The following is a 13557-nucleotide window of genomic DNA, read 5'->3' on the forward strand; positions in this document are numbered from 1 at the left end:
TGGTAAATCTTTGGCTGTAGGACTTCCCTTCGCACATAATAGACTAGTAGAGGTCCCTGTATCCACTAGCATTGGCTGTTCAAATTTTCTGAAGCTTCCCATTATTTTGATTTTTACTGTAGGCCTGCCCCACTCATCATTGACTATAGAGGCTACCACTCCAGGGGCTTGGGAAATTCGGCCTCCTCAGTATGTATCATTAGAGGAGACAAATTCTACTGGAGTGTTGGAATTTTGTTCTCCAGCTCTTCGTCCAGATTCATATTTGGCTAGCTTCAAAAACATGTCTTCTGCTGACAGTTTTTGCTTGTTTAGTTTGTCCCATGGCTCATATTGAGACAGTCTCTTCAACATAATCTTTTTAAAAGTTCTCATTTCATCACCAGTCCCTCTGAACATAAAGTTCTTGTACTCCAGAGTTTTAGTGGTGGGGTTTTGTCCTGTGTTGTTACCTTTGCTATCTGTTGACTCCTTAAAAAGAAAAGGAGTACTTGTGGCACCTGAGAGACTAACAAATTTATTAGAGCATAAGCTTTTGTGAGCTACAGCTCACTTGACTCCTTGTTACTATAGGCATCTATCTTCCTTTTTGTTGATGTTCCTATACGGGCCGATTGTTGGAGCTTAAAAATCTCCTTTGCTCTTGCCCCTAATAAAGGCAGTTGAGTACTGTATATGTCTGTTGGACACATTGATAACCGTGTGCTAGGAGATAAACCTTGTATATACAATTCTCTCAATTCTGGTATGTCATAGGTATTTACCCCATTTTGGTTTACCCCTAATCCTGCCAGCCAGAACAACAGTTTTTTTTTTCTCATAAAGTACTTCTCTGGCCTCTCATCTACACTCTGTTTCTCCGAGTATACTTTGCCCGTTATATTATCATGTGAACAAATGAATCTAAATACACATGCATAACACATATTGTTCATTTGCCTCAATTAACATGTTGTAAGGAAGAGCTGCAAAGTCAGCACTGGACATATACTCCCTCAGTACACAAATCACAATCTTGCATTAAATTCGGTGTTACAGATAACTTAGCTACCCAATTAAGCACAGTATCCCGATTACATGGGCCCATATGCTTTCCCATGGCTCTAGCTTGCTCTGGTGTTAGAGTTTTACTCTAGTCTTTCACCAGGCTAGGTTGCCCCGTGTTTTCGAACTGGGTAACCATGGTCTCCACAGGATGGTTGCTGCTGTTTCCCACACCAGTCCATAGTTAAGGCAGCTAGAGGATTAGTGTCTACTGCCTTCATTAGTCCTTGTGTCAATTGCAGCTGGTCTTGTGATTGCTTAATGTGGCACTGACATTCCACATGGGAGGCAGGCTTTTCCCGGTTAATCAGCAGCCTCCTTGATTAACTGCCTAACTGCTGCTTGTGACTCCAGCAGTTCTTGCATTTTGATCTCTGCTGTTCTCTCAGCAGCTGTAGCCTTAACGCTAAGGTCTCTCAGCTGCTGTAGCCTTAATGCTAAGGTCTCTCAGCTGCTGTACTAAGTGAGCCACCTGAAGTGTCAGGGTGGGCACAGTGGCTTTTGCTGCTTGTAGCTCAGCGGCTTGTTGTTTGGCCGTCTGAAATTGCTGCTTGCTCTTTTCAGTTTTCTGGTCTGCATGCTGTTTCAGCAGTACCACTTGGGAGTTGAGCTCTGGCCGACCATGGCCAGACTATAGATTAGAGCTCATTTCTACTCCCTTTTACTGAGCTTGGGCTTGCTGGTGTTATAGCGAGCCCATAAGATGGAGAATTTGTCCAAGGAATCATCTCCTGCTAATGATTCCTACTGCCAAGGATTTCCTCCCTTCCAAAAGAATCAGTCACATGGTCCAAAGAGTTATTAGACTGGGGAGTCCACCCTTGAAGGCTAAAGATGCGGTCCATTGTGCTGTTAAGAAGTCGCTTACCCAACCCCAGGATAAAAAGGACCACTCAGAAAGAAAGGAGGGCTCCAGTAAGAAAACCACGCCTTTATACATGGCACCTGGGCCCAGGTTAGGCTATCCTTATGCCAAAGAAAAGAGTGGCCATCCTTTTGGGGCCCAGACCACTCCATACCTATCCCCTAGACGGGAAAAAGGCACTAACGGCACTGGACAGAGCAACCAGTAACTGCTACCTACTACCAGTGGGGGGACCCCGAGCGTCCCCAGGACCCCTTGTCCACAGTAGCAGAATTTCAATGGGGCTGGGATAAAATCCCACCCTTGCCAAAGGCGGAGGGGAGGGGAGAAGAGCCAACTGGTTCACTTGCCCTTCAGCTATTACAATACTATCCCAGCATGAACTCTCTCCGAGTCTCACGGACAAACACTGCTGCTGTTCACAAACCAAACAAAACAAGCCTAAGAGGACCCTAAGGAGACAGCTAATCCAGTCCACAGAGAGTCCTTCCGTGGTCACAAGGAATGTTACCTCAAAGGGGAGCCAAGGTAACTCTATATGTATAATGGTGTAGGTATCAAGAGATAAGACAAGCCCCTTTTACTCAGAAGAGCAGACCCGCCCTCTGCCGTATCTGTCACCGGTGGACTGGCACACAGATCTCCCTCCCTCTTCCCTATGTGTAGTGTGTGAAATAAAGACTGACTATAAGTAAAATTAAAAATAGGTAATTGTATTGAGGGAGTAAGTACAATAAGGGGAAGGGGATGAGCATGAAGAAAACAGTAGCTATAGGAACTAACATAAACAGGGAAACAGCAGCTTAAAACAGGAGCATGAAGCTCAGGCCCAAAATACAAAGTCACCCTGGCAATAACCATATAAAACCCTGACTAAGAGAACCCTAATTATCTCACTATTAGCACGTCTGTGGCAGTGAAGTCCAGGACCTGCACTCTTTGGGTATGTTACAGGGTCCCTGCAGGCTCTCCCTGTTGAGCCTGCGCCTTGTGTTTAGGCTGGTATAATAGTCTTCCACTCCTTCTTTTGCGGGATCACCCAAGTGTCTTTGTTTACAGTATTCATGCAGTTCCCAGATCCCCCAACAGCTAGTGCCCCACAGACCCTCCCCAGGGTCTCCTGGCTTTTGAGGTTTCCTTCTTTGGTAAGGAGACAGCGATACCACCCTCCTGTCTCCTCCCAGGCTAGCCTCCCCACTGCGGTTTGCCCAGGGCTTTTATAGCCCTCTCATGCCTCAGCCCAGCTGTCAGCAACTAGCTCAGCATGTTCCTCGGAGCCAGCCCTCGTTAGGGCTTGCCGCTGGGCTCCCTGCTGAATACCTGTGTCTCAACCCCTGGCCTCCTGGACAGATAGCAGGCTGCAGCCAGCATTTTGGCAGGGCCTTAAAGGGGTTTACCCCTGCCCTGCCACAGGGTAACTGGAACCCGCAAAGGAGGAGCACTGGAGAGTCCCTCAATGTCAACCGGGATGGAAGAAGCGGACTGAGAACCCTCTGGTGATGTCGTCCCGAGGAGAAGGTAAGGTGAAATGTCATCTTCTCTTTTCACTTCAGAAAAGGTGGTATCCTTCAACGATGCACTGATGCTGTGAAGACCTGAACCGTGCACACAGTCACAGCCACTTGTCTGTGAGTGCAGTCCTTTTATGCAGTTTGTGGTGGGAAAACATGGTATAGTTCCAGCAAAGGAAGGAAACAGTCTGAGGTTAAATGTTCTTGAGATTGCCCAGTGGTGGGGAAAAACCAGTTTGATCCAGTTGTTACCAGATCAGGATGACAGGGCACAAAAGAGTCACAAATGGAGTTTACGAGATGACAGACCAGACGCCATCTTGGATTGCTGCCATATCCTTATAAACTAATTATTAGGCATAACATACACGTACATTTAACAAACTATTAACAGTTTAACAATTTTCACCCAACAACTCCAGTCACAGTCTGTATTATTAAAATCAGTAGAATTTGTGCAACTGCATTGAGTATGTGCAGCAATTAGTTCTGATACATGGAAGACACACTGTAATAACAAAAAGAAAAGGAGTACTTGTGGCACCTTAGAGACATGCTCAAATAAATTGGTTAGTCTCTAAGGTGCCACAAGTACTCCTTTTCTTTTTGCGAATACAGACTAAACACGGCTGCTACTCTGAAACCTGTAATAACAAAGGCTGTAAGCATAAACATCTACTATCATCACTGATGATTTCTGGATTCTTCAACTGCTGTGAACAAGATATTAAAAATAATCTGGCTAAAAGCCATTAGGACGGCCTTTGGAATTACTATGTCTCCAAGAAAATGACACACATGTAAAAGAGGAAAAAAGAAGAATCAAATCTCAGGAAGATAGGAAGACAAAAGCTCACTCATGCATTAACTAACATCTTTTGTTTAGAACTGAATCTCTCTGCTTCCTACAGCCCCAGAAGGTCCTGAGGTCATTGACGGCTGGGTTCCTGCTCCATATTCCAGATTTTCTTACAAAAATATATTTGGTTTTTTTTTTAATTGTGTGCCCTTCAAAATTAATGTCACACATATACCTCAGTCTTTCCAAGGATGCTGCCCCATCTGGGTTCCTACTACAGCTGTAGAAATTTTTGCCAGCACTCCTAATTCTTTTGATTCATTTGTCGCCAGTGCAAGAGGATGAGGAGGAAAGTAGGCTACATGTCAGCATGAGAGATGGCAAAACAAGAGTGGGGAAAGACATTCTTCTAGGGCCCAATCCAACTCCCAAAGTCAACTGAAAGACTCAGCGTTAGTTTCAAGAGCAGGTGGAATAGTCCCTTAAGGAAAAAAAAAACATTCTTATGCTGAACACTGTTCCTGCTTTCAAAGAGTATGTCTAGATTGCATCTGGGAGCGAACAAGACCTGTGCTCAAGGGGCTTGCACTAGCGCACTAAAAATATCTGTGTAGACATTGCAGCTTGGGATCTGAAGTCTGGACAGAAGGGTGGGGGCTTCAGAGCCCAAGCTCCAGCCCAAGTCACAAGGTCAAAGCACCATCCACACAGCTATTTTTAGCACGCTAGTGCAAGCTCCTCTAATCTATGGACCCATGCTGGAGGTGGCGGCCAGGTCGGCGGGCAGTGATCGATCCAGCGAGGCTTGATTTATCACGTCTAGACTAGATGCGATAAATCAACCCCCGAGCGCTCTCCCGTCTACTCCTGTACTCCACCGCCGCGAGAGGCACAGGCAGAGTCAACGGGGAAGCAGCAGTGGTTGACTCACTGCAGTGAAGACACAATGGTGAGTAGGTCTAAGTACGTCAAATAACGTAGCTGAAGTTGCGTGACTTAGATCCCCCCCCTCAGTGTAGACCAGGCCTCAGTCATCTGATGCCCCACAGCATCCAGAGAAGAAAGGCCAGCAGAGTGATGGGTGACAGAATCTGTCTGTCTACAAAAAGAAAAGGAGTACTTGTGGCACCTTAGAGACTAACAAATTTATTTGAGCATAAGCTTTCGTGAGCTACAGCTCACTTCATCGGATGCATCCGATAAGTGGAATCACTTTGCTGGAAATGTGCCTTTCTCTGCCAAAATCTTCCACTGGCCAGTAACTGTCCTGAGAGCCTGAGTGGGCCTGCACTAGAGAGGGACTCCACATTCAGGTAGTTCTGGTAGGTATGGTACATATCAAGACTGCAAGAAATCTGATTTTGGACTGTGAGGTCGAGTGATGATCTGAATTGGTAATGTGTGGGCCCTGCCACTTCCGTCCCTTGAGGGGGACAAAAAGTTCTAAAAAGGAATCCTGGGCGTTGATGTCCATATCTGAGAGCAAATCATGCCCATTTGTTGATCAAAACTTATGTCATTGTCCTGCATGAAGGAGCTTGGTACGTCAGTTGACCAGGCTTAGAATGACTTCCAATTCTGCCTATTGGAAATGTATTTAACCAGTAAAACCTCATTGTTTCCACAAAGTAACACTGAATAACATTTTTAAAGGCTTCCTGCTTATAGTGTACTGTGTTAATTTGGGACTGATGAAATTAATGATTTATCATAGAGATGTTTCAATTTTGTATTGAGACACTCAAGATGATGGAGCTACTGCAAGCCTGTTTCTGGAATGTCTGTGCTGAATGTACTGTTTGTCATATGGTTTCATGTTGTTTTTGAGGTCAGCAGGTCTATGTGCAATTCCTAGGATTGTAATAACATTCATTAACATTTTTGAAGGGCACTCAGTATTTTAACACACAAACGTAGAAGTTGGAGACTTTCATTCAACTTATTCCTAAATGGGTTCCAGAATATTTTCTTTAGACTCATCACAATTATTAGAATAAAATCCTGTCACTTATACAATTTTCATATAGGAGACTATTTGAACAATACAGTATATTTTCTAACAAAAATAAGGCGTGGTACAGGAACTTACTCCAACTGCCCTAAATAATTGAATCATAGGACCGGAAGGGACCTCAAGAGACCATCTAGTCCAGTCCCTTGCACTCATGGAAGTTCTAAGTATTCATAGATACTAAGATCAGAAGGGACCATTATGATCATCTAGTCCGACCTCCTGCACAATGCAGGCCACAGAATCTCACCCACCCACTCCTGCGAAAAACCTCACCTATGTCTGAGCTATTGAAGTCCTCAAATCGTGGTTTAAAGACTTCAAGGAGCAGAGAATCCTCCAGCAAGTGACCTGTGCCCCATGCTACAGACGAAAGCGAAAAACCTCCAGGGCCTCTTCCAATCTGCCCTGGAGGAAAATTCCTTCCCGACCCCAAATATGGTGATCAGCTAAACCCTGAGCATATGGGCAAGATTCACCAGTCAGATACTAAAGAAAATTCTTTCCTGGGTAACTCAGATCCCACCCCATCTAACATCCCATCACAGGCCATTAGGCCTATTTACCATGAATATTTAAAGATCAATTAATTACCAAAATCATGTTATCCCATCATACCATCTCCTGCATAAACTTATCGAGTTTAATCTTAAAGCCAGATAGATCTTTTGCCCCCACTGCTTCCCTTGGAAGGCTATTCCAAAACTTCACTCCTCTGATTGTTAGAAACCTTTGTCTAATTTCAAGTCTAAACTTCCTGGTGGCCAGTTTATATCCATTTGTTCTTGTGTCCACATTGGTACTGAGCTTAAATAATTCCTCTCCCTCTCCGGCATTTATCCCTCTGATATATTTATAGAGAGCAATCATATCTCCCCTCAACCTTCTTTTAGTTAGGCTAAACAACCCAAGCTCCTTGAGTCTCCTTTCATAAGACAAGTTTTCCATTCCTCGGATCATCCTAGTAGCCCTTCTCTGTACCTGTTCCAGTTTGAATTCATCCTTCTTAAACATGGGAGACCAGAACTGCACACAGTATTCCAGGTGAAGTCTCACCAGTGCCTTGTATAATGCTACTAAAACCTCCTTATCCCTACTGGAAATACCTCTCCTGATGCATCCCAAGACCGCATTAGCTTTTTTCACAGCCATATCACATTGGCAGCTCATAGTCATCCTATGATCAACCAATACTCCAAGGTCCTTCTCCTCCTCCGTTACTTCTAATTGATGCGTCCCCAGCTTATAACTAAAATTGTTGTTATTAATCCCTAAATGCATAACCTTACACTTCTCACTATTAAATTTCATCCTATTACTATTACTCCAGTTTACAAGGTCATCCAGATCCTCCTGTATGATATCCCGGTCCTTCTCTAAATTGGCAATACCTCCCAGCTTTGTATCATCCGCAAACTTTATTAGCGCATTCCCACTTTTTGTGCCAAGGTCAATAATAAAAAGATTAAATAAGATTGGTCCCAAAACCAATCCTTGAGGAACTCCACTGGTAACCTCCCTCCAGCCTGACAGTTCACCTTTCAATAGGACCTGTTGTAGTCTCCCCTTTAACCAATTCCTTATCCACCTTTCAATGTTCATATTGATTCCCATCTTTTCCAATTTAACTAATAATTCCCCATGTGGCACGGTATCAAATGCCTTACTGAAATCTAGGTAAATTAGATCCACTGCATTTCCTTTGTCTACAAAAATCTGTTACTTTCTCAAAGAAGGAGATCAGGTTGGTTTGGCACAATCTACCTTTTGTAAAACCATGTTGTATTTTGTCCCATTTACCATTGACCTCAATGTTCTTAACTACTTTCTCCTTCAAAATTTTTTCCAAGACCTTGCATACTACAGATGTCAAACTAACAGGCCTGTAGTTACCCGGATCACTCTTTTCCCCCCTTTCTTAAAAATAGGAACTATGTTAGCTATTCTCCAATCATACGGTACAACTCCTGAGTTTCAAGATTCATTAAAAATTCTTGATAATGGGCTTGCAATTTCATGTGCCAATTCCTTTAATATTCTTGGATGAAGATTATCTGGGCCCCCCGATTTAGTCCCATTAAGCTGTTTGAGTTTAGCTTCTACCTCACATATGGTAATATCTACCTCCATATCCTCATTCCCATTTGTCATGCTACCATTATCCCTAAGATCCTCTTTAGCCTTATTAAAGACTGAGGCAAAGTATTTGTTTAGATATTAGGCCATGCCTAGATTATCCTTAACCTCCACTCCATCCTCAGTGTTTAGCGGTCCCACTTCTTCTTTCTTTGTTTTCTTCTTATTTATATGGCTATAGATCCTTTTACTATTGGTTTTAATTCCCTTTGCAAGGTCCAACTCTACTTGACTTTTGGCCTGTCTCACTTTATTCCTACTTGTTCTGACCTCAATAAGGGAGCTTTCCTTGCTGATCCCTCCCATCTTCCACTCCCTGTATGCTTTCTGCTTTTTCTTAATCACCTCTCTGAGATTGGTCTACAACTCCTGCCTATGAATTTTTTTCCCCTTTCTTGGGATGCAGGCTTCCGATAGCTTCTGCAGCTTTGATTTAAAGTAATCCCAGGCCTCCTCTGCCTTTAGATCCATAAGTTCTTTAGTCCAATCCACTTCCCTAACTAATTTCCTTAATTTTTGAAAGTCAGCCCTTTTGAAATCAAAAACCCTAGTTTGCAGATTTATTTTTGTTAATCCTTCCGTTCAGTTTGAACTGAATTAGCTCATGATCACTTGAACCAAGATTATCCCCTACAACCATTTCTTCTATGAGGTCCTCACTATTCTCCAAAACCAAATCTAAAATGACATCCCCTCTAGTCGGTTCAGCAGCTACTTGATGAATGAATCCATCAGTTATCGCATCTAGGAAAATCTGAGCCCTATTATTATTACTAGCACTCGTCCTCCAGTCTATATCTGGGAAATTAAAGTCTCCCATGATCACGCAGTTTCCATTAGTATTTACATTATTAAAAACATTAAAAAGGGCTCTAACCATATCCAAAATAGATCCTGGCACTCTATAGCACACCCCAAGCACTATCCCAGGGGGAGGCTCTAATAGTTTTCTTCCCCAATGTAATTTTTGCCCAGACGGACTCTGTCTTATCCATCCCATCACTTCTTATTTCTTTACATTCTACCTCATCATTGATATACAATGCTATTCCACCACCTTTACCTTTATTTCCATCTTTCCTAAACAGCACATACCCTTCAATACCTGTAGTCCAGTCATGACTACTATTCCACCATGTTTCTGTTATCCCTATAATATCTGGTTTCACTTCCTGCACCAGTAGCTCTAGTTCCTCCATTTTGTTACCTAGGCTCCTCACATTGGTGTACAAACATCTTAATTTTTGCTGTTTGGCCTCGCTCACATTCTGTACCCAATTAGGCACAGACATTCTACAGCCAGTATAACCTATTAGACTGGTATCCACACTGCCCTTCCTCCTTATATACATTCTTACTTTGTTTTCTTCCCTCTCAATGCTAAAATCCGGCATGGAGGTTACCTGGACATCTCCCAACCATCTCCCCCAGATTCCTAGTTTAAAGCTCTCTTAATCAGTTGTGCCAGCCTCCATCCTAGAAGTCTATTTCCTTCCCTACTCAGATGAAGTCCATCCCGAGAGAACTGTCCTCTGTCCATGAATGCCTCCCACTGGCCATACATCCCAAAGTCCTCCTTATAGCACCACTGCCTAAGCCATCTATTGATAGTCATAATCTTGTCACACCTTTGTTGCCCTTCTCTAGGAACAGGCAGAATCCCACTAAAGATTACCTGAGCCTCGATTTCCTTAAGCGTCTTCCCCAGCCTAGCATAGTCTCCCTTAATACTTTCCAGCCAGAATCTAGCCGTATCATTTGTTCCCACATGAAGGGATTCTTTCCTGCTCCCTTTAGGATCCTTTTCAACCTCAGATCTACTTCCTGTATCTTAGCACCTGGAAGATAGCACACCCTTCTATTCTCTGGATCAGCTCTGGTTACAGGCCTGTCTATTATTCTCCGTAAAGAGTGCCCGATCACATAGACCTGCCTTTTCCTGGTGACAGTGCTATTCTCCAGTCTATTCCCTGTTCCCTCTGGCTGCAAGTTCTTTCCATTTCTATTCTCCCTTGTAATCCTTTTCAACCCATCCTGTATCCTCCTGGGGCTCATATTTTGGTGTATTCTACATTGACTCTTCCCCTTTTCCTATAGGACTAGCTGCTCTTCTCTTCTTCCTTGCCCTTCCATCTTCAGCGACTACCTGCTGAGGCCCTTCATTTTCCAACTCTACAAACCTATTCTTGAGCTCTATTTCTCTTTCACTTGCCCGTCTTTTCCTCTGCCTGGTTCTTTTAGTCACATGCTTCCACTGACCACTTTCTTCACCCAGTCTCCCCTCAGAATTCCCCAGCCCTGCTTCCATTGGCAAGTCTGAGCTTTTCCCTTCAGGTACCTCATGTCTTTGCTCCATAATCTGCTCAAACCCCTTCCTAAACTCAACCAGACTATCCACCTGCATCTCCAAACCTTGGATCTTTTCCTCCATCACCTCTATCAGATGGCATTTCATGCAGTCAAAACTCTTACCAGGTGCCCCCTTCAGGATCATGTACATACCACAGCTTCCACATCCAGTCATCCTCATTGTGTCTTCCACTACCTGGGTCACTCCCACTGCTGCCTCTATATCTGTCATAGCCTTCCCACCTAAATCCTGTTAATCTGGGAAACACAAAACACACCAAAACACAACCACCCACAGCAAAACCAAATCCTAAACAAGCACCACAATACAAACTCCCCTTTCAAACGCCCACTCAAACTCCCCTGTTTAAGCTCTGTTTGCTGGCTCCTGTGCCGCTGCAGCGGTCTATGCCGCTGCCTGACTGGCTGGCTGGCTACCTTTTAGGACCCCTAGTCAGAGAAGCCCCGCCCCCTAATCTAGACCATTCCTGACAATTGATTATCTAACCTGCTCTTAAAAATCTCCAATGATGGAGATTCCACAGCCTCCCTATGCAGTTTATTCCAGTGCTTAACCGCCCTGACAGTTAAGAAGTTTATCCTAATGTCCAACCTAAAACTCCTCTGCTGCAATTTAAGCCCATTGCTTCTTGTCCTGTCCTCAGTGGTTAAGGAGAACAATTCTTTTCCCTCCTCTTTGTAACAACCTTTTATGTACATGAAAAATGTTATCACGTTCCCTCTCAGTCTTCTCTTCTCCAGACTAAACAAACCCAGTTTTTTCAATCTTCCCTGATAGGTCATTCTTTCTAGACTTTTAATAATTTTTGTAGCTCTTCTTTGAACTTTCTCCATTTTTTCACATCTTTCCTGAAATGTGGCACCCAGAACTGGACACAATACTGTAGTTCAGGCCTAATCAGTGTGGAGTAGAGCAGAAGAATTACTTCTTGTGTCTTGCTTACAACACTCCTGCTAATATATCGCAGAATGATGTTTGCATTTTTTTATTTATTTTATTTCTTTTGCAACAGTGTTACACTGTTGATTTTCATTTAGCTTGTGGTCCACTATGACCGCCCCCCTAGATCCCTTTCCACAGTACTCCTTCCTTCCTGGCAGTCATTTCCCATTTTGTATGTGTGCAACTGATTGTTCCTTCCTTAGCGGAGTACTTTGCATTTGTCCTTATTGAATTTCATCTTGTTTACTTCAGACCATTTCCCCAATTTGTCCAGATCATTTTGAATTTTAATCCTATCTCCAAAGCACTTGCAACCCCTCCCAGCTTGGTATTGTCTGCAAACTTTAAGTGTATGCTCTATGCCATTATCTAAATCATTGATGAAGATATCGAACAGAACTGGACCCAAAACTGATCCCTGCAAGACCCCAGTCATTATGCCCTTCCAGCATGACTGTGAGCCACTGATAACTACTCTCTCGGAACAGTTTTCCAGCCAGTTATGCACCCACCTTATAGTAGCTCCATCTAGGTTGCATTTCCCTAGTTTGTTTATGAGAAGGTCATGCAAGACTGTATCAAAAGACTTACTAAAGTCAAGATATACCACACATCTACCACTTCCCCCATATCCACAAGTCTTGTTACCCTCTCAAAAAAAGCTATCAGGTTGATTTGACAGAATTTATTTTTGATGAATCCATGCTGACTGTTAAGTATCACCTTAGTATCTTCCAGATGTATGTAAATTGACTGCTTAATTATTTGCTCTATTATCTTTCTGGGTACAGAAGTTAAGCTGACAGGTCTGTAATTCCCCAGGTTGTCCTTATTTCCCTTTTTATACGTTGGCAGTATATTTGCCCTTTTCCAGTCTTCTGGAATCGCTCCTATCTTCCATGACTTTTCAAAGATAATCGCTAATAGCTCAGATATCTCCTCAGTCAGCTCCTTGAGTATTCTAGGATGCATTTCATCAGGCCCTGGTGACTTGAAGACATCTAATTTGTCTAAGTAATTTTTAACTTATTCTTTTCCTATTTTAGCCTCTGATCTTACCTCATTTGCGCTGGCATTCACTATGTTAGACGTCCAATCACCACCAACCTTCCTGGTGAAAACTGAAACAAAGAAGTCATTAATCACCTCTGCCATTTCCACATTTTGTGTTACTATTTTTCCCCCCTCATTGAGTAACGGGCCTAACCTGTCCTGGGTTTTCCTCTTGCTTCTAAGGTATTTGTAGAATGTTTTTTGTTACCCTTTATGTCTCTAGCTAGTTTGATCTTGTTTTATGCCTTGGCCTTTCTAATTTTCTCCCTACATACTTGTGTTATTTGTTTATATCCATCCTTTGTAATTTGACCTAGTTTCCACTTTGTAGGACTCTCTTTTTTAATTTTTTTTTTTTTTAAAGATCACTGAAGATCTCCTGGTTAAGCCAGGGTGGTATCTTGGCATACTTCCTATCTTTCCTACTCAGTGGGATAGTTTCCTCTTGTGCCCTTAATAATGTCTCTTTGAAAAACTGCCAACTGTCATCAATTGGTTTTCCCCTTAGACTTGCTTCCAATGGGATCTTACCTACCAACTCCCTGAGTTTGCTAACATCTGCCTTCTTGAAATCCATTGTCTTTATTTTGTTGTTCTCCCTCCTACCGTTCCTTAGGATCATGAACTCATCATTTCATGATCACTATCACCCAAGCTGTCTTCCACTTTCAGATTCTCAACCAGTTCCTCCCTATTTGTCAAAATCAAATCTAGAACAGCCTCTCCCTTAGTAGCTTTCTCCACCTTCTGAAATAAAAAATGGTCTCCAATACATTCCATGAACTTGTTGGATAATCTGTGCCCCGCTGTGTTATTTTCCCAACA

The 13557-nt window shown here is 43.0% G+C and overlaps 2 long non-coding RNA genes across 3 annotated transcripts in view; one reads left to right on the forward strand and one right to left on the reverse strand.

The window, feature by feature from the left end:
- The window catches only part of LOC142071944 (uncharacterized), a 58519-nt gene that overhangs the window by 24715 nt on the left and 20247 nt on the right, over positions 1-13557 (forward strand). The gene's annotated exons all lie outside the window — the stretch shown is intronic.
- LOC142071945 (uncharacterized) overlaps positions 1-13557 on the reverse strand; it is a 53423-nt gene that overhangs the window by 7765 nt on the left and 32101 nt on the right. The window contains exon 2 of the long non-coding RNA XR_012668206.1: positions 12739-12800. This is a non-coding gene — a long non-coding RNA (uncharacterized LOC142071945). The remainder of the gene's footprint in view (positions 1-12738; positions 12801-13557) is intronic.

The sequence above is a fragment of the Caretta caretta genome, chromosome 4, assembly GCF_965140235.1.
Source record: "Caretta caretta isolate rCarCar2 chromosome 4, rCarCar1.hap1, whole genome shotgun sequence".
NCBI lineage: Eukaryota > Metazoa > Chordata > Testudines > Cheloniidae > Caretta > Caretta caretta.